Here is a 27,242-nt window from a genome sequence, read left to right on the forward strand (position 1 = left end):
AAGAAAATGAAATGGTTCATTTGGGGGGTACAGAAAGTGAGAATAATTTTTCGAATTGTAATGTAGTGGGCCTTATTTGTAAGTTTAATCGAAAGGATCATTCTTACTTCTATTCATTAAAGTAAATACTTGGAGCATTGCACTTGCGCTGCTCGAACAGAGATGTGGGTGTTTGAAAGGAGATGCCGCCGGTTATGTAACATGCGCACCGTTTAAATAAGAAGGTTTCTGCGCTGTAACTCCACGAGCGTCATTTTCGAAAGCAGCGAGAAATGGGAAATCAATACTAGTATTTTTTAGAAGCACCTAATGCCCCACATTAGAAGTTGAGGTTTGCTACCGCCGTCCTACGCCGTTTTGGCATGACACCACAGTGATATGACGCGATCGGTATCGTGTTGACTACCGTCAAGTCGCTTATTAGAGGGATGGGATAGCGACTAATCGCCGTGACAGTCTATATCAATCAGGTAAGTCGATTCTTAACATTTATTGCACAGTAGTTAAGAATCTAAAACACCAAATCAATATTTGTAGCTGCATTCCACATGGAAAATCTTGTCTTCATCTAGTTCTGAAAGTTTCCAAACTTGCACGTCGATTAATACTTTCTATTAAAGATATACTTAATTGCGATCGAGCGTCGAGTAAGAAAAGTTCTTTCTGGGACTTCGTTTTTAATAAAAGTTTGTTGGAAGAAACAATCCCAAAGTGGTACAAGTTTTAATATTTCATGACGCGTAACAAAAGTAGATAGTTTGCAAGTTTCATAAGTTTTCCGCGTTGAGCAACATTTCATATGTATTATAATAGCGCAAGCCGAATTAATTAAATTACACTAATATTGACGTTTTCTATTTGCACTAAACCTCACCGTCGTGATTATAAGCAATAAGCATATACGCAACAAAGCTAATGCGTGCATGCGGTGGCGTGGAATCAATATTATGCAAACATGTATTGTTTCAAAATGGTTAATATTTAATAATATCTAACACGCAGTCTGTGTATCCACTCAAAAGTCAGAAACCTTACTTTTTGCAAGCTTTCCCACTTCTGAATGTAATGTAATGGTGGTTTTCCATATAAAAGAAAGCATAGTAGGTATATTCTACGTGTACCACTTAACGTTTTATCAGCATATTCTGTACTTAACAATACAATGCAGTTTCACATCACATGACGTTCTTCATTTTTAAATGACACTTTAAAGTAACTGCTTGTCATGCTCTTTTGTCTATCGTCAATATTCTTGAAGGACACTACAAATTCATTCTGAATTCGAGTAGAATGCTAATGCATCTTTCATAAATGATATTATCTTCATCCCTTACATTCTTCTTCGATAAATTACCACAATATATCCAATGAACTAATTTTCAAATTGTCTATGCCTAAATGAGATGAATATTTTAGCATGAAAAGAACACAAACGCTTTTTGCTGTCTATTCGTATTCAACCTCCGCGGTCGCAAGTTGGCAAATATATGTATATTGTATGGACGTGGACGAAATTATAACTAGAGATCTCGTCGAATGTTGTATATTTCTTCATGTCTGGTGCAGATCTGACGTAATTGACTATGACGTTCTGGCGAATTCTATAACCAAAGTACGTCTCAACCGTTCGAAAATCTGTTGCAATTGTAATCTTGGTTTCACGACCATCTTCTTTGGATTTTTGAATCGGTTAAAAGTATCCGCTTTGCAGCTGAAAATCATATGGCTCATGCAAAAATGACATAATACTTGTTCAAAAATGGGGAGTACCCTCGGGAGTACCACTTGGTAGTGATTAAACTTCAAACAATGATAGTGTGTTTGAATTAGACATGCTGCATGACACATAATTATGTTACCCACACCATTTCTTGAAATGGACGAATTCACAGAATGATCAAAATAACACTATAAATATAATATAAATAGTTTTATTTTCCTTACGTATGCGAATAAAAACTCAAGATAATTTTAACGAAATCGTAGAAACCGTTTTGGTAAAAAAATTTTTTTTAGTTTTTTAACCTTGACATTTTTTTTCTCAGTTTTTTTGTAATGGAACCTGGCACAATTTTTAATAATAATAATAATAATAATAATAATAACCTACATAACTTCACCAGACACAGACACAGACACTAATCGTTACTTGATTTTAATCCGTGCGATTAGTTAACCAGGCTAGACCTGAGTTCTCACAAGATACACCGACCATAATGATAATAATGCTTTATTGCCCAAACAGAATAAATCCAATAACAGGACAAAATTAAATTAAATTCAAGTAGAGAGTGATAACTTATAGTATTTTACATTATTAGCCAGGTAAGTGAGTTTTTACTGGCGATAGGAGAAGTTGACTAGCGAGCCGTTAGGCTATTACCTGGCGTATAATGTACAATATTTTATTTGTTACTCATTTGTAAACAATAGTAAACGTAAATAATGAGTTCTTAAATTAATCTTGAAGAAATGTCTAAAATATCATGTTATCCATGTAACAGAGACTTCGCATTAATTCTGGACAATGAAATTACTAGATTACTAACTTGTAAAATTTTTACAGGTCTGCTGTCAGTTTTACAAGTCTGCTGTCAGTTTTACAAGTCAGTAGCGTTTAAACATGACGTTTACCCGTTTGCGTTTTGTCTTGTTAACGAACGTTTACAACTGAGTAACAAATAAATAATATAATTTACACAAAAAAAAAAATACTTAAATAATTTAAATCAAAATGAACACATATAGAGTAAGTAGATATCATAACCTGTGATTTACAATATAAAAAATATACGACCTTTAATTTGTAATTAACTGAATAATAGATTTAAGTTTCATACAAAAAATATCACTTGTATTCGAAATTAAATTGTAGTCTTTACACATGGTGTATATCGGAGATTTCTCTAAAATATTGGTTTTCGCCAACGGTATGTAAAATGTAAAAACATGCCTTGACGACAGTCTAGGTACGGAAAAACTTAAACACTGTAACAGCTCACTGCAGTCCGTTTCGTTTTGTATTAATTTATACAAAAAAGTGATGCCTATATTTTTGTAGATTGCACACATAAAAATAAGGTCTTTCGAATTTCGAACCAAAATTTTAGGATGCTATTTGAAAAAAAAGTTCGATGCCGGCGCTTCAAAGTTTTTTTTTCAAAAATCCGGCTCTTTATTTTTCGTTTCAGTATGCCTAATATACATATCCAAAATTTGAACAAAACCGTGGACCTCGGAAAAAAAACTGCTGGATTGCTGGAAACGTTTTTTTTTCTCGAATTTTATTTTTCTGAAAAGTATTCGGCTTTCACATAAATACACTTTTGGGTTCGTCGATACCAATTTGAGAAGCATTTTCAACACATCAGCTGCTTCAAGCGATGAAAATTTAAATACTGCTCAAAAAGAGCCGCGCAGAAATAAAAAAAATAACCAAAATTGAACTTAACTCAAATTAATTATAATGATAGATTTATAACTAAGGTAAAAGAAAATTGTTGAGTCCAACGATAAACAAAATAAAGTGATAAATTCAAATACAGTAGTGATAAACAGGAGAAATTATATTAGTAGTGCAATGGGAAAAGCAAAAAAAAAACAAAACAGAAATTATTGGATAATACTTACAAGGAATTTAAATTAATGTTCGAAATACCAACAGTATCGCATATACAATTATATTTATGAAATATTCGATACATTGCCGAATTCTGTAAAATATTTGTTCTGCAATATGGTAATTTAAGAGTTAGGAAATGTCTGGAGGAAGCACGAAGTACAGTCAAATTTAAATAATTGTGTAATGAGACACAATCAATTTCATTCCATAATAATTTATACAAGAACGACACACTTGTTCTTTTACGTCTGGTACTTTAGGGTAAAAAGTTGAATCTTTCTTGCAGTAGATTTTGTGGGTAGCCTCTTGTAGAGTAGTACTTGTATCCATCACATGGAAATGCTAGATATTTTAAGAGCCGACGTTGTATATGTTCCAGATCGTTTCTGTGTCTTTTACAAATTTTGCAAATGTAGAAACAAGTATAAACTGTGCACAACTCTTGTGCAGATAAAGCGCATTTTTTTAACCGAAATAGCTTTTGTTTTGACATCACCAATGGATATATTTCTTGTAGGCGTCTCAATCGTCCTTTGTGAGTACCCTTTTCCGACAATCCGTTCTTGAGGTATAAGGGAATATACCCGATCACGATAAGAGGTCCAGGAGGAGGGCTATTGTTGGTAGAAATTAATTACTTTCGTTGAGACCTTTCATTAGAGTACCATGAAGGATAAAACTAGTTCCACCCCCCTCCCCGTCCTCCCCGTACTTTGATAAGAGGACAGAAAGTAGGGCAGTAGTTGGTAGAAAACGGTTCCTTTTGTTGAGACCTTTAATTAGAATACAATGAGAGGTAAAATTCATTTTCAATTTTTCATATATATATATATATAGAGAACCAAGTGCCGGAATGTGTAGGTAATAGCTTAGTGTTCTTACACTATGGTAATAGCATTGTATTTTTATAAATACAATGGTAATAGTTATGTTTCCCGTTACCGATTATCATTGGGAATGCATATTCCATGTGACGATTCGTTTTACTTTATTTGTTAAACGATTGTTTCGTTTTTTTTTTTTTTTTTTTTTTTTTTTTTGTTTATTTAAGGCGTCGACTACTTGGTCATTAGCCTATTGTAAATACTGTATAAATCATAACATGTCGAATATATTTGCAGACCTTAGGTATTTTATTACATTTTTAAGATGTTGTGGCTGTTTGAGTATTTCTCCTACTTCATCTATTAAATGAAAAGATTGCCTGATGGGCTCCAGTACCGGACACTCCCTTAGGATATGTTCAACAGTCATTTGATTACCGCAGCGTACACAAACCGTAGGAGGCTCCCCGCGTAACAGATGGGCGTGCGTTATTTGCGTATGACCGATTCTTAAGCGGTGGATTTTCACTCGCTCAATCCTACTGAGAAGTAGTGGTGGTCTCCACGGTTTAGGGTGTACTAATGCTGCTCTTAAAGCTGCTTTTAGGTCCAGATGCCTCACTCCCGTGGCTCTTTTAGCAGCTTCGTCTGCCATCACATTGCCACGTATACCAACATGGCCAGGTACCCAAATCCAAAATATGCTTTTCCCAACCTCGACAACATTGCTGTAAACAGCCTGAATCCTTTGCACTAGTGGGTCCCGAGGAAATCGAGAATTAATACTATTTAATGCGCCCTGGCTATCACTTACAATAGCAAAGCTCTCCTCTGTATTGCTCATAAGGCAGAAAAGCAGAGCTTGCCATATGGCATACAGTTCGGCACTGAAGATGGTGCATGAGGAAGATAGAGTCCACTCATGTGTTTCGCCATCTACATAGATGGCACATCCCACACCCGATTGCGTCCGCGACCCGTCCGTATAGATAGCCTTAGGGCTATGATACTCTTCCATAATGGCGTTAAATTTCCTTTGAAACTTTATAGCAGACGTGTTCTCTTTCTCAAATTCGGTCAGAGCAAAACATGAAACGATCTCAGGAACCATCCAGGGGGGAACTTCTCCAAATCCTACAGGTAATACTGTTGGCAGCCCAACATTCATCATTCTTAGTAGTTCCTGTGCTCGTACCCCAGTAGGTCTTGTTAGTGAAGGTCTTATTGCTTGAATAAACATTCCAGAGGCTTTTACTTTATTTGCGTCGGTAATTAATTAATCTGAATTCAATTATTAAAATGACAGATGATAATAAATCAACTAGGTAGTATTCCATTCGAACCTTTGTGCACAGCTTTGGGGTATTGAAATCGTTTTAGAGTTGCAATGTCAATTGAATTGGCAAAAAATGTCTATTCTTAGTACACATGGAATCATGATATACTTTTGTTTGTACTGGTCATCAATGGCTATACGCCACTGCATAGCAAAGAAAAATGGAATAACGTTATTTTGTTCAGTATTAGTTCCAGTGTTACAAAAAATATAAAAAAATGGCAAAGAAAAGTTTTTTTTACATTTCCATCAGTGGCGTGGAAATGATTTTTATGTTCACTACATCAGCTGCTGAATGATAGCCCAAAGTTTTAAATTTTTAATGCAATCAGCCAATCACTATTTCATTGCGTCCTTATTTGTTTTTCGATATTTTTAAGGGTTGATATGTTTTTAAAAATCATGGACAAACTGATCAAAAACGAATGCAACAGAAGCGGCTCGTACGGATACATATGCGTATTAATATATCCTGTACATCACCGACGGAGGTTTGAACGCCATTTACGAGAACTTATGTAACTACAAAATGTTTGTACTTTAAAACGACCAGGCGTATATTGTACACCATTAATGAATTTTTACCGGGTGCAATTAAGGGTCCCCAAAATCGTGCAGACAAACTGTACTCGTAAACTCGGCTGGGATCTTACTCTAAGAACAATAAGAATTGTATGGAGAAAAGTATATAAACAGCTACAAAACGTTTCAATGTAAAAAGCAAAAATTTTCAACTTCCACACTTGCATAGTTATACCAAAGGCTATTACCCTAAAATTAACAATAAAGCAGATCAATTATCAGGAAAATAGTTCATTTAACAGAAATCAACATGAAATAGGTAGGTATGTCTAGAAGGTGTGGACCTCGGTGTGGACAAATGGAATTATATACAGAGTATTTCATTTAAAAGAAGAAAATAAATGAGTGTTGGCACTGTTACATCACATACCCTATATAAACAGTTTTTCTTGATAAAAAATGCGCAACTAGAAATAACATTCGAACGTTTCTTTAAACAAGTGTCCGTTTATCCATTATCGAATTTATTCTATTTGGCATATACCTACACACTGCATATTCGATTATTATGACATTTTTCTCGGTTTAAATGAGTACTGGTGCAGTTTAATTATACAATAGGAAGTACTAAGATTTTGAAAACTTGTTTTTAAGTCAAGTCAAGTACCTAGTGTTGAAAATCATCAAGCTACTTGATGCAACACTAGTAGACATAGAGCGCCCTCGCGAATTGCAGATCCAATGGAACAACTTTCGATCCATGTCGCTTATTACCTTAAATAAAAGGCGGAATGATTCACTGTAGTCGTTCGTCAGCTCGTATTCCTCATCACATAATGCTTATCAACACTCGGTCCAGGCTGGACAGGGATGGGATTTTACAACAATCGCACTGAAAATTGGCCCCATATACAACTGGTGATCTATACCTATAAGTTTGACTATATCCAAACATCTTCGGCCAACGACACATCGGTCAATGTGATAATAATCATCTCTCCTTTTATCTACCTACATCAAGTGGAATATATACACTTTCTCCCTCAGTCTAATGCTAATCTCTGGAAAGAATGGTTAAATAGTGTCATTAAACTAAAAGCCGTCAGTCTCAATCTGATAGTCAAATTCATTCTTCTTTTTACCCTAAACTAACGATTTGTGATTAACGCTCCTTTTGTTATAAACGATAATTAAACGCGGCACACAATTTGGTAATTAAGACTTTGATGTCATAGATCTGATGTCGAGAATTTGCGTCTCTTGATTAGTTTTTATATAGAAGCGAATTAGGGTGCTATTGTAAATTAGGCTTATTACATGCTTTCGTCATAATGTATACAATATCGAAGAACCCATAAATGTCTATAATAAAAGAAAACGGTTTTATTGACGATAGAAAGCAGCGAGTAGGTGGAGAAAAGTCGGAAACAGGACGATTGAGAAAAAAACTCGGCGCGTGAGCTAACAATTTCAGTGTCGAGTTTATCGCCGTGAGTTTCCATGTTTTATTTTCGTATAAGATTTGGTTTTACAATGCTGTAGTTGAACAAATATTGTATGACACGAAAATTTACTAAACTTCAACTGATTCATTCAATTAATCCTTTATTGTCGAAGTTTCTATAGCGCTAGAAAATAATTACGCTTCTAACGTTCGCTGTTGAATAGATCGGGTAGATTAAATACTACATAATGTAAATGATGCGTCCTCTTCCTACACGATATTGCCGTATAAAAAAAGATGAATTTTGAAAAGTAAATATTTACATTATTATATTATATTTAGAGGCACCTCTAAAAAAAGCATTATGCGGGTCACTGTAATTGGGCGCAAGCCTGTTGAGGGCCCAGAACAAGAGAGGGATAATAAATAAATAAAAAACAAGGGCCATGTTTTCGTTTCGCGACCAATAAAAATTGCTCTAGAAATACTGGGGGATGTTTTGTTTATATTGCGAATCCTTGCACAGATTTTGGCTCGATATTTTAAGTAGCCTGACATTTAAATGTTTGACTTGATTCAAGTAGTGAATCCTTACTCTATTAACAAAATACAGGATAATAAACCGATACAACGAAATATCGAAGGATCCTCAGTATTACAATAACTTTTAACGATAATTTATTTTAATGTTACAAAATACATCAAATTCATGTCTTGGCCATTGAGATAATGCTTTTAATCTTGTTTTGATCAAAATCCATGTGGTCGCCAAAAATAGATCAAATTCATGTTTTGATCATTGAGATAATGCTCTTGGTCTTTTTCCCAACGTTCTTGGTGCATAAATAAACGATTTTGACATGTTTTGATCAAAATTCATGTGGTCGCCAAAAATAGATCAAATTCATGTTTTGGTCATTGAGATGATGCTCTTAGTCTTTTTCCCAACTATCTTGGTGCATAAATAACGATTTTGACATGTTTTGATCAAAATCCATGTGGTCGCCAGAAATGCATCAAATTTATGTCTTGAGCATTGAGATAATGCCCCTAGTCTTTTTCTCGACGATCTTGGTGCATAAATAACGATTTTGATTATTTTGATCAAAACCCATATGGCAATAATTTAACATTTTTGAATCACACACATGCGGTTATCAAATGTGCACGTGATGTACTCTTGCTGCATCAAGATAATGCGTTTGAAACCTTTTAAAACTCTAAATTCATGTATAAAGTGTAATTTTTGCTACATTTTGCTCTAAAACTTTCGACCTATACCACAGAGAAGAGTTATATTAAAGTATTACACATCTAAGAGTCATAGGGAATAATCTAGCGGAAGTCCCAACCCGATACATGACCTAGGGAATGAAATATGTTGATTTCTATTATATTGAGCCCGTAGTTTTTCCTGTTCCCGATTCACTCGAAGTCCTATAACTTTTGTTCCTATTGAACCAGCTTCCTGAAAATCAATAGCGTCCGTCCTTAATGTCCAAAGAACCCGTACACCAAATTTCAACTCAATCGGCCACTTTTAAAAAGAGTTAGAGCGCACACGGACGGACGGACGGACGGACGGACGGACGGACGACAATACAAAACTATAAAGGATCTGAGGATCCTTAATAAACCGATACAACGAAATATCGAAGGATCCTCAGTATTACAATCACTTTTAACGATAATTTAATCTTTCAAAATACATCAAATTCATGTCTCGGGCATTAAGATAATGCTCTTAATCTTGTTCCCAATGATCTTGATGACATGCGGTTATCAAATGTGCACGTGATGTATTCTTTCAGCATCAAGATAATGCGTTTGAAACCTTTTAAAACTCTAAATTCATGTATAAAGTATAATTGTGGCAACATTTTGCTCTAAAACTTTCGACCTATACCACAGAGAGGAGTTTATATTGAATTGTTACACATCTAAGAGTCATAGGCAATAATGTAGCGAACTCGATACATGACTTAGGGAATGAAATATGCTGATTTCTATTATATTGAGCCCGCAGTTTTTCCTGTTCCCGATTCACTCGAAATCCTATAACTTTTGTTCCTGTTGAACCACCTACCTGAAAATCAATAGCGTCCGTCCTTAATGTCCAAAGTACCCGTACACCAAATTTCAACACAATCGACCACTTTTAAAAAGAGTTGGAGCGCACACGGACGGACGGACGGACGACAATACAAAACTATGAAGGATCTGAGGATCCTTAATAATGTAGCACAAAAATCAACCTAGCAGTCGTGTTTCACATCATAACAAAGTATAGCCCAATGGACTCAGGGGTAGAATTCGCACATTCCACCGGCCCTAGAGGTACTTTGTACCATATACAGGGTGTTACACGACCGTTCGAAAAAAAAAATCGGGTTGTAGAGGGCATCAAAACAAGCACTTTTTCCAAATAAATCGAGGGTCCAACGTGTTTCGTTTGGGAGCCACCCCCCAAAGAGTGTTGAAATCTGCATTTCTTCTTTAATTTTTTTCTCAGCAACCATAAGAGTTACAAAGTCGGGTGGGATGTCTTTGAATAGGTTTTTGGGTATGCTCTTTCCGATTTTGCAATTTTTTTTTCAAAATTCCTACCCCTAAAGGGCGCACCCCTAAACTAGGGTGCAAAAAAAAAATTCTGATTTCGACGAAATTTGGTATCTGGGGTTTTTTTAACATGAAAATCACGAATCTGAAATTAGTTTTTGAAAATTCGAAAAAAAAAAAGTTCCACTGCAATTCTTGGCGGGACAACGAAAATAGAGATAATTCCACGAAATTTGTTGTGTACATACTAAACGAGTTAAGGAACAAAACTGTCGAACAGTTTTTTAAAATAACTTTTCAAACAAAAGTTATACTCATTTGAATGTTGGTCCTTCGGGTCGCGAAGTGTCCCAAGCCTACTAGTAAGCCATAATTTCGCATGTGTTGGTTGACAATGTCGCAAAAGCAAAAGATTAACGGTTTGAGTCGATATTTTGTTATTTGGAATTAATTCGGTCATTAAATGATTAAAAAATTCGATGTATCGATTAAAACACCTACCAAGGTATCTTAAAGCGCTGATCGATTATTTATTATCTAAATAAGGTAGGGGAAAAAGTCAAATCACTTTCCGTATGATACTTTTTCACTATGATCAAAAATTTTCATAATCTTAGGTTGAAAAATAACTTCCAAAAGAACACGCTCCTTTTAAGGACAAATCAGCGCTTTTATGTACCTTGGTAGGTGTTTTAATCGATACATCGAATTTTTTAATCATTTAATGACCGAATTAATTCCAAATAACAAAATATCGACTCAAACCGTTAATCTTTTGTTTTTGCGACATTGTCAACCAACACATGCGAAATTATGGCTTACTAGTAGGCTTGGGACACTTCGCGACCCGAAGGACCAACATTCAAATGAGTATAACTTTTGTTTGAAAAGTTATTTTAAAAAACTGTTCGACAGTTTTGTTCCTTAACTCGTTTAGTATGTACACAACAAATTTCGTGGAATTATCTCTATTTTCGTTGTCCCGCCAAGAATTGCAGTGGAACTTTTTTTTTCGAATTTTCAAAAACTAATTTCAGATTCGTGATTTTCATGTTAAAAAACCCCCAGATACCAAATTTCGTCGAAATCAGAATTTTTTTTTGCACCCTAGTTTAGGGGTGCGCCCTTTAGGGGTAGGAATTTTGAAAAAAAAATTGCAAAATCGGAAAGAGCATACCCAAAAACCTATTCAAAGACATGCCACCCGACTTTGTAACTCTTATGGTTGCTGAGAAAAAAATTAAAGAAGAAATGCAGATTTCAACACTCTTTGGGGGGTGGCTCCCAAACGAAACACGTTGGACCCTCGGTTTATTTGGAAAAAGTGCTTGTTTTGATGCCCTCTACAACCCGATTTTTTTTTTTCGAACGGTCGTGTAACACCCTGTATATGCCAAATGCGAATTGGACGATAAAGCAATAATTATAGAAGAACTAAACTGATGTGGAGTGTAGGTATAACAAATGGCACACAGGGCACATGATCCAGAGTTATGTTTTACAGAATTTGATCTAATTACCTTTGATCCGCAACATCCTCACCTTCAATGCAAAGATAAATTATCTTTGTTCAAAGTAAAGTTGCGGGCGGCAGGGAGCTTCATACCCAGGATGTTCCATATTCAAACTGTAAATGTCATCTGTTGCAAAAAATAATTGTATGAGGAAATGTAAATGACAGAAAAATTGAACGTTACTGCATCAAATTATATTGATCGCTTGGGAGATCTTAAGCAGAAACAATACGCATAGTTCAACAAGTCGCTGGAGATGAAAATGGAACCTACGCAGAGGCTCTCTTTATAAAGAATGATGTTTTCCTTGATTAGGTCTACGCAAAATCACAACAATTAGTCGATAACTTAGTAACTAACCATCCGAAAATTATTATTAACAACGTTGAGACGGAAATTAGAAGACTCGTTACCCCTGCAAAACGACTGGTAATTTCAAATGCCTGCCCTTCGATTCCACACGAGGTTATTGAAACAGAATTGAAAAACAGAGGCATCTCATTAGTATCCCCATTAATGTTTTTAAAGGCTGGAATAACGGACACAGAGTACGCTCACATCTTAAGTTTTCCGAAGGCAAATATACGTTACTCCTGATGAAACAATTTCAATACCCGACACATTAATCATAACACACGATAGAATAAACCACCGAATCTTCATATCAACTGATACAATGCGGTGTAATATTTGCAAAAAGGAAGATCACATCGCCTCAACATGCCCTTCAATTGGAAACCGCACAGTGCCTACAGAGGATTCTAATAATCAACAACCAAATGTAAATATCCCCACACCCATCAACCCCACCGAGTGTAATCAAGCCACAAAATTAAGATTGGATGTACATCTCCCAACATCTACCTTGTCACAAAAGAAACGAACGTCTAGCGTAATATCATCATCGCCACCGGAACCAACAGAATCACCTCTTGAAACAAATTCAACAGAAAATTTTACATCCCCTCGAACCTCACTCCAATTAGAACTGCCGCCTCTTAGCGTACCTTTCAAAAAACCTGCAAAGCTGAAAAAACTTAGTCAAAATTCTCCTCAAAAACTTTCACCTCTTAGCCTCAACAATCAATTGACAAAAGTAAAAGATCTAATTGAAAAGTCCCAAACATTTATTCTATCTTATAACCAATTCGAAGACTTTCTGATAAACACACAAGGCGCAAAAAGCATACTATGCATTGCAAAGAACTATACATCTAACATCAGCTCTATAATAGAAATGATGAGAGAACTATACCCACATGTATCGAGAGACTTAAAAAACCGGTTCACCAGGATCCGAAATAAAATCAACACAGAAATCACGGACGAAGAAGATGCAATTTACTCCACATTCTCAGACGACCAGGAGATCTGTTAAATAAATGTCAATTTTACAGTGGAATAGTAACGGATACTTTAAAAGAATAGACGATCTAAAACTATTAATTCACGAACTCAATCCTGCGATAATCTGCCTCCAGGAAACAAACTTTCCAACAGACTTTGAAATTAAACTTAAAAATTTTAACGCTTACCAGAAGAATAGACCTAATCAAAATATTGCCAGCGGAGGAGTAGCTATACTTGTAGAAAGCTCATACTCTAGTCTAGAAATTCCACTGAACACAACCATCGAAGCTGTTGCAATCTCTACGGTGCTGCCCAATGGGAAGATTACAATTTGTAACATTTACCTCCCGAATGCAATCAACTTAAAAGCAAATGAAATAAACGCCCTTATATCCCAACTCCCTCCGCCAAGTATACTTATGAGAGATTTTAACAGCCACAACACCTTGTGGGGCTGCTCTAAAACTGACACCCGAGGTCGCACAATTGAACAAATTGCAGACGATAAAAACCTCATCATTCTGAACAACGGATCCCCAACACACATGAACATGTCTAGCGGTAGTGAATCCGCTATTGACTTAACCCTTTGTACACCAACTCTCGCCCCACTCATTAACTGGCAAACACTAACCGACTTACACGGGAGCGATCACTTTCCAATCAACATCCAATTCCACACAAGAAACAACCAAACACACCAAATTCTCGCCAGTCCCCCACGATGGAAATTTGAAACCGCCAAATGGGAAAGATTTGCAAGTCTAGTCGACCAAGAGCTAAAAACTCTGGAAATTGGCAATGACATCGACTCCGTCATAAGTTCTTTCACTACCATCATCAAAAATGCGGCTAACTCATCGATACAAAAAACAAAACCTCCTACTAGTACAACACGGCAAGTACCTTGGTGGAATAAAGAGGTAGAAATACATATCAGGCGATACAAAGCTAGTTTCAATACATATAGAAACAACAAAACTGTAGAAAACATGATTACCTACAAAAGACATAGGGCAATAAAAAGAAGAGCGATCAAAGAGAGTAAACGCAAATCATGGACCGAATACGTATCTTCTATGAATAGCACTTCAACGGTATCCGAAATTTGGAACAAAATCAAAAAAATAAAAGGAACTTCCAACAACACCAATATTAAAGTACTAGTCGACAACGATAAAATAATAAGTGACCCACACGAAATGTCAGAATTACTGGGGAAGAACTTTTGCAAAAACTCAAGTAACGAAAATTACGAAAAAGGTTTCTTAAAATTTAAAACCGAACGAGGAACAGATAAGTTACATATCGACCTCGGCAACAAGGAACCAATAAACAAGCCACTGACTCTTATAGAACTAGAAGAAGCATTGAAAACCGCTAAATCGTCGAGCCCGGGAATAGACGGTATACCCTATGCCATGTTACAAAAACTTTCAGAGTACGGGAGACAATTTCTACTGAAAATCTATAATTATATTTGGACCAAATTCACATTCCCTTTTTCTTGGAGAGAAGCTGTCGTAATACCCCTCGCTAAACCAGGAAAAAACAACACAGATCCTAGAAACTATAGGCCAATCTCGTTAACCAGCTGCATGGGTAAAATAATGGAAAAAATAGTAAATAAACGACTTGTATGGGCATTGGAACACAAAAATATATTGACCAAATATCAAAGTGGTTTCCGCAAAAAACGTTCAGTCCTTGACGCCATTGTGGGATTAGAAACAGAAATAAGAAACGGGTTTACAAACAATCAAGAGACAATTGCAGTGACCTTTGACATTGAAAAGGCGTATGAGATGGTGTATACAGAACGAGAATAGTCGAATTGTTACAGACATACGGAATAGACGGCAATATACTGGAATACATACGCACCTTTTTAGAAGATAGATATTTTCAAGTCAGGGTAAACAACACGCTATCCAAAAAATTTAAACAAGAAAATGGTGTCCTGCAAGGATCGATAATAAGCGTGACACTGTTTCTAGTAGGGATAAATGACATCGCAAGCAAGGTACAAGACCCAGTCAAAATCTCCTTATACGCAGATGATATAATAATATACTGTCGAGGGAAAAACCGTGACGCTTCCGGAAAATTTCTTCAAGAAACGATCGGCAAGTTCGAAGAGTGGACAAAAGCGACTGGATTTAAATTCTCCACCATGAAAACAAAAGCAATGCTATTTTCGACAAAAAAGAAAAATTTGCCTCCTCCTCCTCTGTACCTAAACTCTCATCCAATAAAATACTCCGAATGCTGTAAATATCTAGGAATAACATTTGATAAAAAATTGAAATGGACGAAACATCTCAATAACTTAAAAAACGAATGCAAACAGAGACTTCATCATGAAAGTTCTATCTAATCACAACTGGGGAGCAGACAGCTCGACTTTAACTTCTCTCTACAAGTCTACGATCCTCTCCAAAATCGACTATGGTTGCATCGTGTATGGCGCGGCAAAAGCATATTTATTAAAACCGATCGACGCCATCCAACATACAGCTTTACGAATCGCTAATGGTTTCTTTAGAACAAGCCCTAAGGAAAGCGTACTATGCGAATCATCGGAATTACCGCTACGTTTTAGAAGACAATACTTAACTTTAAACTACGCATATACAAGTATCTCAAATCCAAACAATCCCAACCACTGTCATTTCCTCATCCAACATAACAAAAACTCAAATAAGTCATGTAATAACAACATAAATTTTAGATGCATCAAAATATTGGAAAAACTAAAGGAAAAAATCAAGAAAACAAAATGTAACCAAAATACTTCAATAATCCCTCCTTGGGCAATGAGAATCCCAAACGTTAATTATGATATGCTTCCTTATCCTAAACACGACTACAGCAATACCTTCCTACAAAACTTTCAAAGAACTAATATCAACATAGTTCCGAACCTACCACATAATTTACACGGACGGTTCGAAAACTAGCGACGGTGTAGGCTGCGCGGTAATAGACAAATTCGAAAAACTGCAATTTAAATTACCGCATATCAGTAGTGCATATAGTGGAGAACTTTTCGCTATCTTACAGTCTCTTATCTATGTAGCTAAAAGAGATAATATTATAAACTGTTTAATTGTGTGTGACTCTTTAAGTGCCTTACAATCTATTCAAAAATACGACCCCAACAATGAAATAAGCGACAAAATACTGGCTCAGTATGCACACACAGTTTCGATTAAGAAAAATGTAAGGTTTTGCTGGATTCCATCCCATGTAGGCATCAAAGGGAATGAAAAGGCAGATCGGGCAGCAATAACAGCATCCGCCTCTCCGGAAGCAGCGGAAATCAACGACACTACCCTTAGTGATTTAAAGAGCCACTACAAACACGTCCTCCAAGCCGCTTGGCAAGAAGAATGGTCCGCAACTGCCAACAAACTAAAAGAAATTAAGCCAGAAGTCTCGCGGCAATCGAAGACAACCTACCTCCAAAACCGAAGAGAATCTGTAGTCTGGACCCGACTGCGAATAGGCCATACGAGATTAACTCATTTGCATCTTACCACTAAGGACGACCCTCCTTATTGCGAACGTTGTAAAAAAATTATCACTGTCAAACATATAATATTAGAATGTACAGAATACACTAATCAAAGGAAATTGTATAGCATAAAAGATAACTTAAAGGACGCCCTTGGTGAGGGACGCTCAAATACAATGTCATTCCTCAAAAACATATCTTTATTTGAAAAAATCTAACCGTACAAGAGCTAATGGCCTATTTTGCAGTCGAAGCTCTTTAATTATAAAAAAAAAAAAAAAAAAAAAAAAAAAAACGAGAGTTACGGGCAAAATGACATTCATGTTTGATCCATTCATTTCAGTTTAATTGCATGTTACGCTTCGTAGCTGTCAACAAAGTTTGTGGTAAAATTGCCGATAAATGAGCAGCTATCTGGAAATCGAAATGGAATGCTGGAGACTACTGCAGTGATCCCAAAACACACAATGAAATATATGGGAAAAAATAAAAAAGATCTCAAATTTTAGCATTTTGGTTAAACTATTTTGTTCATTTAGTTTAGATAATAGGTTCTCTTTCAAAAAGCGCCCGTACAGACTCGATCTAACATTAAGTGCTTTCTATGGCAATAGATTTTCGGTTCTCAATAATGCATAAAAGTAAGAAGCAGGCGATCTTTTCAAGCAGAGCCTCAACTTTCACTTCCCAGCAATGGAGAATAATAATCAGAATAACCTTACCGTAGTTACAATTTCCAGTTATCTCGTTATACCCTTTCGAATTGTGTATTTATTAAGATATTAGTTTAAAATAGATCACAGCATCACATTGTGAAGTATTTCTGATTTTCGGTGTTCCATTTTAAAGTTTAGATTCGATGGGTTTACTTTTCCAATACTTTGCGAAATGCTACTATAACGAACTTCGCGACGAGGAAATTCTGGTCGATGTTGTTGACGATTTATGATGTATTTCTCCTACATTCTAACACAATACGGACATGTTCGAAAGTAATTAAAAACTACGTGTTTTTTTAAATAGACAATGAGGATTACGATGAATGAATCGGCAACACAAAACTTTGTAAATCAGAAATATAATTACTCAACCGAGGTATTAAGTTTGGATTTTAACGATTTTTATATTGGCATTGCAAGGAATTTCTTCGTCTAATACTGTCCAAGGATATTTTGTGTTGCATAGTATTAGTAGCATATCTCCAGTTTGTTGATATTTAAGATGAACGTCTCCATTTAAGTTTGATTATATTAAGAGATACCGTACACAAACTACCAAAAATGATAGCAAACGCTATAGTCCTGCCCCTAAAATTCAAAGAAAGTCCATTTGTTCTAGATCGATTGATGAACAAACTTTTCTGAAGGATTATAGCCTGGACAGCTGCTTGAGAAAAGACAAATTACACTATATTATTCTAAGAGATACAATGGAAAGACCACCAAATATATAGCAAAGGTCTCTTCAGTCTTCACATTTTTGGAAAATCGAATTGTTGTAGATTGGCTGGAAAATCATGAATATTTCTCAAAGATTATAACCTGGAGAGCTGGCGGAAATTACGCTAATTTGAATATTGATTAGATATAAAGACGTACAATGGAAAAACTACCAAAAAATATAGCAAAGGGATTAGGACGATTGAACAATTAATATTTCTAAAAGATAGTATATCTGGCAGAAGTACATCCCTTTATTTCTTTACAGCCCTCAGCGTTCATTATCATAAAACTACATTTTCTCAAAAGGTCATTTTCCTATAATATAGTAAATTATAATAAAAAAGTAGGTGCCTATATCTCGAAATTTTTCCATTTCGAATTTGAACCATAATTTTAAAACCATGCTTCGCTTACCTCAGTGGTTCATCACTTTTAAATAGACGAGTTTAAAATGTGCATTTTATATAACGACCTTTGGCAAACAACAAACGTGCAACTTTCTATCAATATCTTTCAACTTGTTAAAGTTTTGAAGTCTCACTTGAGAAATCCGAGTGAGATGAAATACAACAATTTCAAAAAAGTACCTATGCATACACTGTGTTAGTAGACAATCGATTTTTCCTCAAATTTTAAAGTTATAACTGTTATATAAATAATAAGTATTTTGGAAACATTATTTTATCACTTTTGTTGCAAATGGGACGTAAAACTCTATCTTAATCCTTAACCTCTTATACAGGACCTTGATTTCGAAAACTGAAAAAAACGGCAGAATTTAACGAGGAATGAGAATTAATTGCTTGTGTAAAATGATAAAATGTGTAGTAGCAATAAAACCCCGTGAGCCACACTATTAAGTTTTTATCAAGAACACAGTGGGGTAGGAAAGAGCAGATTACTACCCTAGCGTGTACAGCTAAGGAAGTCGGTGTATTTTGGAGATTAGGGTACAATGCTAAGATTACAAAGTTCGTTTAGTTATCTCGAAATTTTTTTTTAATTTTTCATTGGGCTTACAGGTGCTTTAAAAAGTGTATTCACATTTAAGTGTTTAAATAATCAACATACTTGCTGTCATCCCCAGTATATTAGATTGAAATGCCTTTCAATAAAAATACTTACCTCTTACCTACTTATCGAAAAATTGAATTATGGTTGAACTAATTATACACTTAACAACCTCATAAAAAGGCAGATTAACAATAGCTTTAATATTAAATCAATATTTTCATTATTATCGTCCGGAAATAGCAAAAATTTACTGAATACAAAACTGTGCAATTAACCGTTCGTAAGCTATTTATAAATTGGGTGGCAATGGCACAAAACCAAGAATTAATAGAAATTTATTGACAAGTATATTAAAAAAAAATCCCATACAACTCAATAACACGCATATAACACCAAACAGCAAGCTTTCTCTGAGATATTACGATATTACACATTACAGTTGAAGTTCCGCAGGGAGCAGTTTTATCTGCAACATCAAATACTGCAGATTGACTGTTATAACTATAGTAATAAAAATGAGTCGATTGCGCCCGCCAATAGAATGGCGTCACAGCCACAGCGAAGTACGAAAGAGGTCCATATTATAATGGAGTTAAAATGTACAATCCACTCCCATTATACAGGGTGTTTACGGTCTTCTATTTATCCTTTGAAGGGGGGGTAGTACAGCTCAAAAGGAGTCGAAAAAACCCAAAACACCTTAGTAAAAGTTTTTTAATAAGCGAGATAATAAATGTTTTATTTTTTATTATTAAACGATTAAACTGTGTGCACATCTAGCAATCTGCTACTTATTTAGCATTGTCTATTCTTCATTCTTCAATTATTTTTTAGTAGGTATCTTTACAAAAGTTGTTCGAAGTTATCACCTTCTTGTTGTATGCAAAGTCACGCTCGGCGTACCCAGGACCCCACATACTCTGCAAGGCCCAAACCTTGTTGACGAATTTCCGCCGCTGCTGCTTGCACCCGGTTGCGGAGATCCTCGAGGTTGACAATTTCGGTATTGTATGCCATGGCCTTCATAAGACCCCACAAATAAAAGTCCAATGGTGTTAGGTCCGGTGATCGTGGTGGCCAAGGGACAGGACCACCTCGACCTACACTTTATTTTCAAAGATGTTGTTTAAATGTTGACGAACTAAATGACTGAAATGTGCTGGGGCACCGTCCTGCAGAAACCACATGTTGCGACGGACATTTAAGGGAACATCTTCTAAAAGTTCAGGCAAATTGTTTTCCAAAAAATGTAAATAAGCAATTCCAGTTAATCGATCTGGCAATACAAATTGGCCAATAAGTTGCCCGTTTACTAATCCGGCCCATACGTTCAAAGAAAATCTCTGCTGGAAATGACCACGACGAACCGCATGTGGATTTTCAACATTCCAAAGGTGATTATTGTGAAAGTTGTTTATGCCGTCACGCGTAAACGTTGCCTCGTCAGTCGCCAACACATTTGAGACAAAACTGGGAATTTCATGATGTTGTCGCAAAAACCATCTGCAGAAATCTACGCGCAGAGGACGATCCTGCAGTTGCAAAGCTTGTACCCGTTACACATGGAATGGGTACAGTTGATTCTCGCGTAAAATTCGCCAAACGACACGATTTGAAACGCCAACTTGACGAGCAATTCGCCGCGTGCTGGTTGAAGGGTTTTCATCAGTCAGATTCAAAACGTGTTCCTCGGCATCTAAAATTCGTCGGTTCCGACCAGGTCCCCCATCACGCCCTTGACGAGTTTGTAAATTACCAGTTTCCCGAGCACGTATGATTAGATTGCTGAATTTTTGAGGGCTGGGTCTTGGTCTACCTGGAAATCGTTCAGCATAAAGCCGACTTGCAGCAGCCGTGTTACGATGCACTTCCCCATAAATCAGCATCATGTCAACTAATTCGATATTAGAATATCGATGGACCAACGCGATTTTCACTTTTCAGAGAATAGGTTAATAATTGTTATCAACTTATACCTGTCAAACAAACTTAAAAACAATTGGACAATGTTGATTAAGTAGTAGATTGCTAGATGTGCACACAGTTTAATCGTTTAATAATAAAAAATAAAACATTTATTATCTCGCTTATTAAAAAACTTTTACTAAGGTGTTTTGGGTTTTTTCGACTCCTTTTGAGCTGTACTACCCCCCCTTAAAAGGATAAATAGAAGACCGTAAACACCCTGTATATTAAAAACATTACCAACATTAAGAAGTATCGAATGAACCTAAAAAAATACCTAGTCGAACGTTGTTTTTATTCAATAAGTGATTTTTAATTGTAACATGTACTTTAGCGTTAACTGTTTACACTGTTCTTAAATGACTATAAATTTATTATGACTATAAAGTTATTATTATTATTATACACCAGGCGATTCCGCCTATTACAAAATAATGTGCATTTCAGAGTAACGTCATTATAATGTGATCTGTAGCGAACGATGGATTGCCATATTGCGTATACCATTGCCAAAGCATAGAGCACTGCAGAAAATGGACCGCTCTGTGTTGTACAATGTACATTGGCAATACGCGACGGGGATTGCTCGCGTAACTAAATGAACGTAGTTAAACGAACTAGAGGATTGTAATTACATCAATGTTGTTTTTAACATTAATTAATAATTCGATCTTTGTATAACATAAATTCCATCCAGTCATAGGCTACCACAGAATTGATAATGCAAATGCAACTATAATTAAATACCAACAAAAATTGGCTAATTGCATCGAATTTGAATTTCTGAACTTGGTGTGGTTACCCCAACAAGTACAAACGCTAAAATAATATTGAGTTTATCTTTGTTAGTTACATAAATGTATTCTATTTGGATAATTCTGTTACGATTATTGGATTCAGTACTGCCCTCATACAGCTTTAGGACTAAAGAAAACCAAATTTAAAGGGCGGGTGGATTGCGCCTCTTTATATAATTATTTCTGACAGATCTGGGTTTATTTATAGTTATAGGGAATATCAAACGATTCAATTAGGAACCATTACAATAATATCTCTTCGCCAGTATCGTTCCTTTGGGTTAAATAAGTAAGTAATGTTTTTGATCTAGCTGTCCCTTGCACTTTGTATTTTTCTAGAGTTCAAAAGATTTCATTTGCCAAAAACCAATCAACGGAAGCAAGCATGGAAGTCGAAACCACACCAAATCGGGCGGAGTTTGGCTGTGACCAGTTAACAAACTTCATTATTTTACTTACAATCACGATCCAATCGTGCTTACAATACTTACAATACGTGATTATGTGTATTCAAGTGCATTCTAATGGAACCTGACCAATTAGGATCAGCAAATATCGGAAATATTCAAAAAAAGATACCTCACCATCGAGGTATCCAAAAGAAGAAAGCACATACAAGATAAACCACGTCTTCTTTCGACTAAGCGCATTTCGAAGAGAGGTTTTAATCTAACGTTTCGTGCGGTCTTACGGGATCTAAATAGTAAAACATATGCTATAGCATAAGTACCTCGAAAACACGGGAGAATATTTCTATACATTTACTGAAATTCAAATATAAGTTCTACGCAGTTAAATGTTTTCCAGTATATCAAATGCAATTATTTTGGGATTTAGTATGACCTTTTGACATTTTTACGTGAATTGCCTATTAAGGAGAAACGCTTTTAAATTGAATTTTATTTTGTCAAATAATACGTATTCTAGTAAACGGCAAGAGAGGTTTTATATAATAGATACAAATAATAGAATATATCTACCTATGTATTCGATCGATCGATCGCAAAACATCTCTACATGAGAATCGAGTCGAAATAACTGAGCAATATTAAATTGTGTGTGAGGGTGTGAGGGTATGTGTGAGGGGTGTGTGTGTGTGTGTGTGTGCTTTCAATAAAGGCTCCGAAGAAAAAACAAATCGATTTATTTAATACGCATACAGGCACAATTGGTTTGATGGTATCAAATTGCCTACTTATTTACAGAATTAGGTACCGCCGTTATAAATCAGTATATCTCGTGCTTGTTAGTAATTTGCTGCGGCCTTCTAATTAATAGGGAAAGTTCACGTTTACGACTATATAAAAACTCGTAAATGGTAAGGTATCATTTCCGTTTCTCTTTCATTGGTTTTACAGAGAGTGAATTTTCGGCAGTTGTGTGCCTAATGAAAATTACACTTCGTAACATTCATTCAAGTACCTACATATATATCACGCAAATATCTCAAAAAAAAGGCCCACCGTTTTTAAACCGGAAACATGTGTGCATTACTACTGCGGACAACTTGCCCATCCAACTGCTCCTTTTTAAATTTATGCAAATTACAATTTTGGTACGGTTTATAATAATAGTAATCCCCATGCTTTCAGCCAGCTTCTTATTGGAAGGACTTAGACAAAAAAATCGGTTACCTTCGTGAATCTTGTTTCACATTTACACAGCAGCTCACTTTTTTCGGTTGTAAATTTTATTTACAAACTGGAAGGAATGATGAAAACTAGTTCCTCGAAGAGCATGAACTAGGTACTGTAGTACTTATTAAAGTCTGGGTAACAGTTTTAGACTTCGTTCCTTTTTAAAAAAGTACTTCATGATATGAACACGTGCCTTTTGTAGGCGACTGCCTTTGAACTCGTGTTTAATGGCATGCATAGATCAATAGTAATTTTCCGTTTAGAACTTTTAATCAAGTTAGGATACTTCTATACTGCACACAAATAAACGGTCTCAAGGACCGTTAACAACAAATTGTAGCGTAACCACATGTTTGACTCGGCATATTGGAATGAGATGAAATACCTTTGAAGTAGAATTTAATAATTCTTAATTTTTTTCAAGAGTCCCAGAGTATAATTTCAACGGAATAAAAATCCTTATTTCGAGCAATACATAGGCAGGCGGTTGAAGTAGGGGAGGTGTGTTCTAGATTAGATATTAAATAAATTCCTTTAAACACAACTTAAATAATAATTTGTTTAGTTCTGATATTTTCATCCACACTAAATGAGCACATACGCGACATTCCATAGAAATATTGAGGACATATCTTTTAGTTTGATGCTTACTTGGCACTGAACCAGATTTTACTAAATTTCATTTTACGAAATAGAGGTACGATCTAAATGTAAACAAGATTGATTTTTCTAAAACAGTTCATCTCAGGTATCTTGTAACTCCAAATTACAAACCGGGTAAATTTTCCCGAACCGAACATAGGGAATTAACAGGGGAAAAAAGGTTTTTTGTAGATAGTTGCTCCCCATGTTAACTTAGAGGGTTTATAATGACACCAATCGAAAGAAGATTTTTGCTCGTCTAATGATATACGAATTAGTTTATTTTCAGGTGTATTTTTCATTATTTTATCAAAAATTCGGCAATAAATCCACTTACCAAAATCATGTTAAGCCATGACTAGTAAGACAAAAAGCAGATTGCGGTTCACTGAGGAAAAAGTATTTGTAGGAAACAACGTATACAGCGGAAATATCGGGAAATATTTACTCTAGTACGCGATATTTGTTTTCCGTGCATTTTAATGAGCGTCCCATTTCGTCTGTGTGAAAACCTATTTCAATTCTTTAGGAAATTTTCATGGCTTAACATGATTTTGCTAATTGAATTTATTGCCGAATTTTTGATAAAATAATGAAAAATACACCTGAAAATAAACTAATTCGTATATCAAAAATTTTCTTTTGATTGATGTCATTATAAACCCCTTAAGTTAACATGGGGAGCAACGATCTGCAAAAAACGTTTTTCCCATGTTAATTCCCTATGTTCGGTTTTGGAATTGGTGTATAGGTAGGTAGCACGAAAAGTGGACGGCCCGGGACGGGGCAAAGAAACAAGATCGAGCCACAATCTCCCTAGGCCGAGACCTAAGCAGTGTGAGTAAAACAGTGGCAAGTATTCCGGGAATTACGGGAAATGAAATTAAGCGGGAATTAAAGAATTAATTTTACGTCTTGATAATGCACACGACACTGCACTCGTTTTTGAAAAAAAAAGACGTTGTCGGTTTAAGAAATATACTTATTCGCTAATGTCATGATAATCATAAATCAAATTCCAGGGTATATACTGAAGGTTTGCATTAGATTTATCATAATCAAATCTACGAACATTCCTGCTAATATTAAACCTTAAGGCGCGTATACATCTGAGCATTGGGTCGAATGAGCAAGGCGAGCGCGAATGAGCATTTGGAAAGGGGGCTGAGTACACATCTGAATGGGACACGCGATCGAGACACATGAGCTTCGCTCAATGAATGCTCGTAGTGCGCGTTTCAATATGGTATGTCCTTTCCGTTCCCTGTCGATGTCCACACTGAGCACGTATGAGCGTGTTCGCCGCAAGCGCTCGCTTTAATCTACCGACAAAATTTGGATCGGGTCGAGCGTGCTCGGCGCACGTTGCTCAGTCGTCCACATTTGAATGCTCATTCGCGCTCGCCTTGCTCATTCGGACCCAATGCTCATATGTATACGCGCCTTTAGGGACGGACGATTCTTTATGTGGCAACCCAACTGAACAGCATGCCAGATCATGATCACTGATATGTGGAATTAAAAACCGGTTAAATATCAAAGAGGGATGCAAGATGCAATTAAAGCTACGCTGAAATGTTACGTATCAAATTCTGCACATTGTCTACAGATTATTCGCAATTTTGTCAGTATACGTTGAAAATCGCAGTAATTAAATAAAATAAAAATTTTATTCAAATGTATACAGTTACTTACTCTTCGGCTTGATAGAGACACTACAGTATAAAAATATGAGGCACTGTATGGTTCTACCCTTTCATTCATTAATTTGTCGTGTGAAAAAAACCGATTAATGCTGGAGTTTACTGCCCAATCTTCCCAGATACAACAGTTAAGGCGACAGGGTGGTTGAATATAAATAACCGCAGACACATTCATTCTTCGTAATTATACAAGATCCCATTGCCGCAATACTACTCACGAGGTTAAGATTTAGAACTGACTTGCATACTTTAAAATATCTGCGCCATAGGAGAATGCTACATGTGCCTCCCCACAATACTCATTTTTTCAAACGGGAATTTACAGATCAGATTGGTATCATATGTTCCTTTTCTTATGTACACTAGCTTTCAATTACTAATTTTGAATTCCATATCAGTTCTTTGGTAAATTTCTCTTAAAATCACTTAACGATTAGTATCTACCTTTTTTTATAATTTGTATCAATATTACCTACAAACTCATCAATTTAATTAATTTGGGTTTTTTTATACACATTGAACACGTTTAAAACCTAACCATAACTGGTTTTAATCAAATTATTTTACTAAAGACATTATGTATCGTCTATCTTTGCAATAGATTTACATTTCTTATCGTCACAGAATGAGGAAATGTTCTTCATGGTTTTCCACGCAGCTATTTTTCGATATAATGCACCTTGTGAATGAAGAGATCTGCCCATCGGGAAAAGCATTTTGAAGGGCTCTGCATAGTGCAAGTATGGAATAAGACTGAGGTTTGTTAAAAAGTTAGTTTTATAGTTAAATTAAATGTTCCTTTACTGATTAAAAATAGACGATAATTTATTTAGAATGCATCATCTGATCTGGTCTGATGTTAGCTATAGGACCTCTAGCGACCACATCTTCTTTTAACTGCAGATTTGCTTCCATGTAGTGTTTCAAATCTTCAAAATCTTGATGCTGTGTTTGTAATTAACTAACTGATATAAAAAATGAAAAAAAGAATTATTTATAATTTTTTATTATAGGTATATTTCGGAATACTTGATAAGTTGATACCTCAGATTATTCGAGTTTCCTACTTCACTTCTCTTAAATTGTTCTTCTTCTTAAACATGTGTCAAAGCGCATATATACCCCTTTTCCATGTAAATTTGGTTTTCAACTCGACTAGAGAAATTGATAGAAAAAAACCGTACAAAAATGTCGGTTCGAAAACAAGATTTATTTGTCTTTACATATACATTTCAGTTTTCGATTGGATTAACGATATTGACGGTAATAGACACCTACATTCTGGAGAGATGTTGCTTAGCGTTTAGAAAGAAATCGTTTGTTTTAATCCTGAACAAGTTTACAACACTCGACA

The 27,242-nt window shown here is 35.6% G+C and overlaps 1 protein-coding gene across 8 annotated transcripts in view; it reads left to right on the plus strand.

Moving 5' to 3' along the window:
- Window positions 1-205: 205 nt before the first annotated feature.
- LOC116165526 (calcium-dependent secretion activator) overlaps window positions 206-27,242 on the plus strand; it is a 67,609-nt gene continuing 40,572 nt past the window's right edge. For 3 of the 8 annotated variants that reach the window (XM_031480040.1, XM_031480041.1, XM_031480044.1), the window contains exon 1: window positions 208-470. The gene's annotated coding sequence lies outside the window, so the exon portion shown is untranslated. Of the gene's footprint in view, window positions 471-27,242 lie in introns of all 8 variants that reach the window. The other 5 variants (XM_031480046.1, XM_031480043.1, XM_031480045.1 and 2 more) reach the window with 3 other exon arrangements.

This window comes from Photinus pyralis, unplaced genomic scaffold (assembly GCF_008802855.1).
Source record: "Photinus pyralis isolate 1611_PpyrPB1 unplaced genomic scaffold, Ppyr1.3 Ppyr1.4_LG3a, whole genome shotgun sequence".
NCBI lineage: Eukaryota > Metazoa > Arthropoda > Insecta > Coleoptera > Lampyridae > Photinus > Photinus pyralis.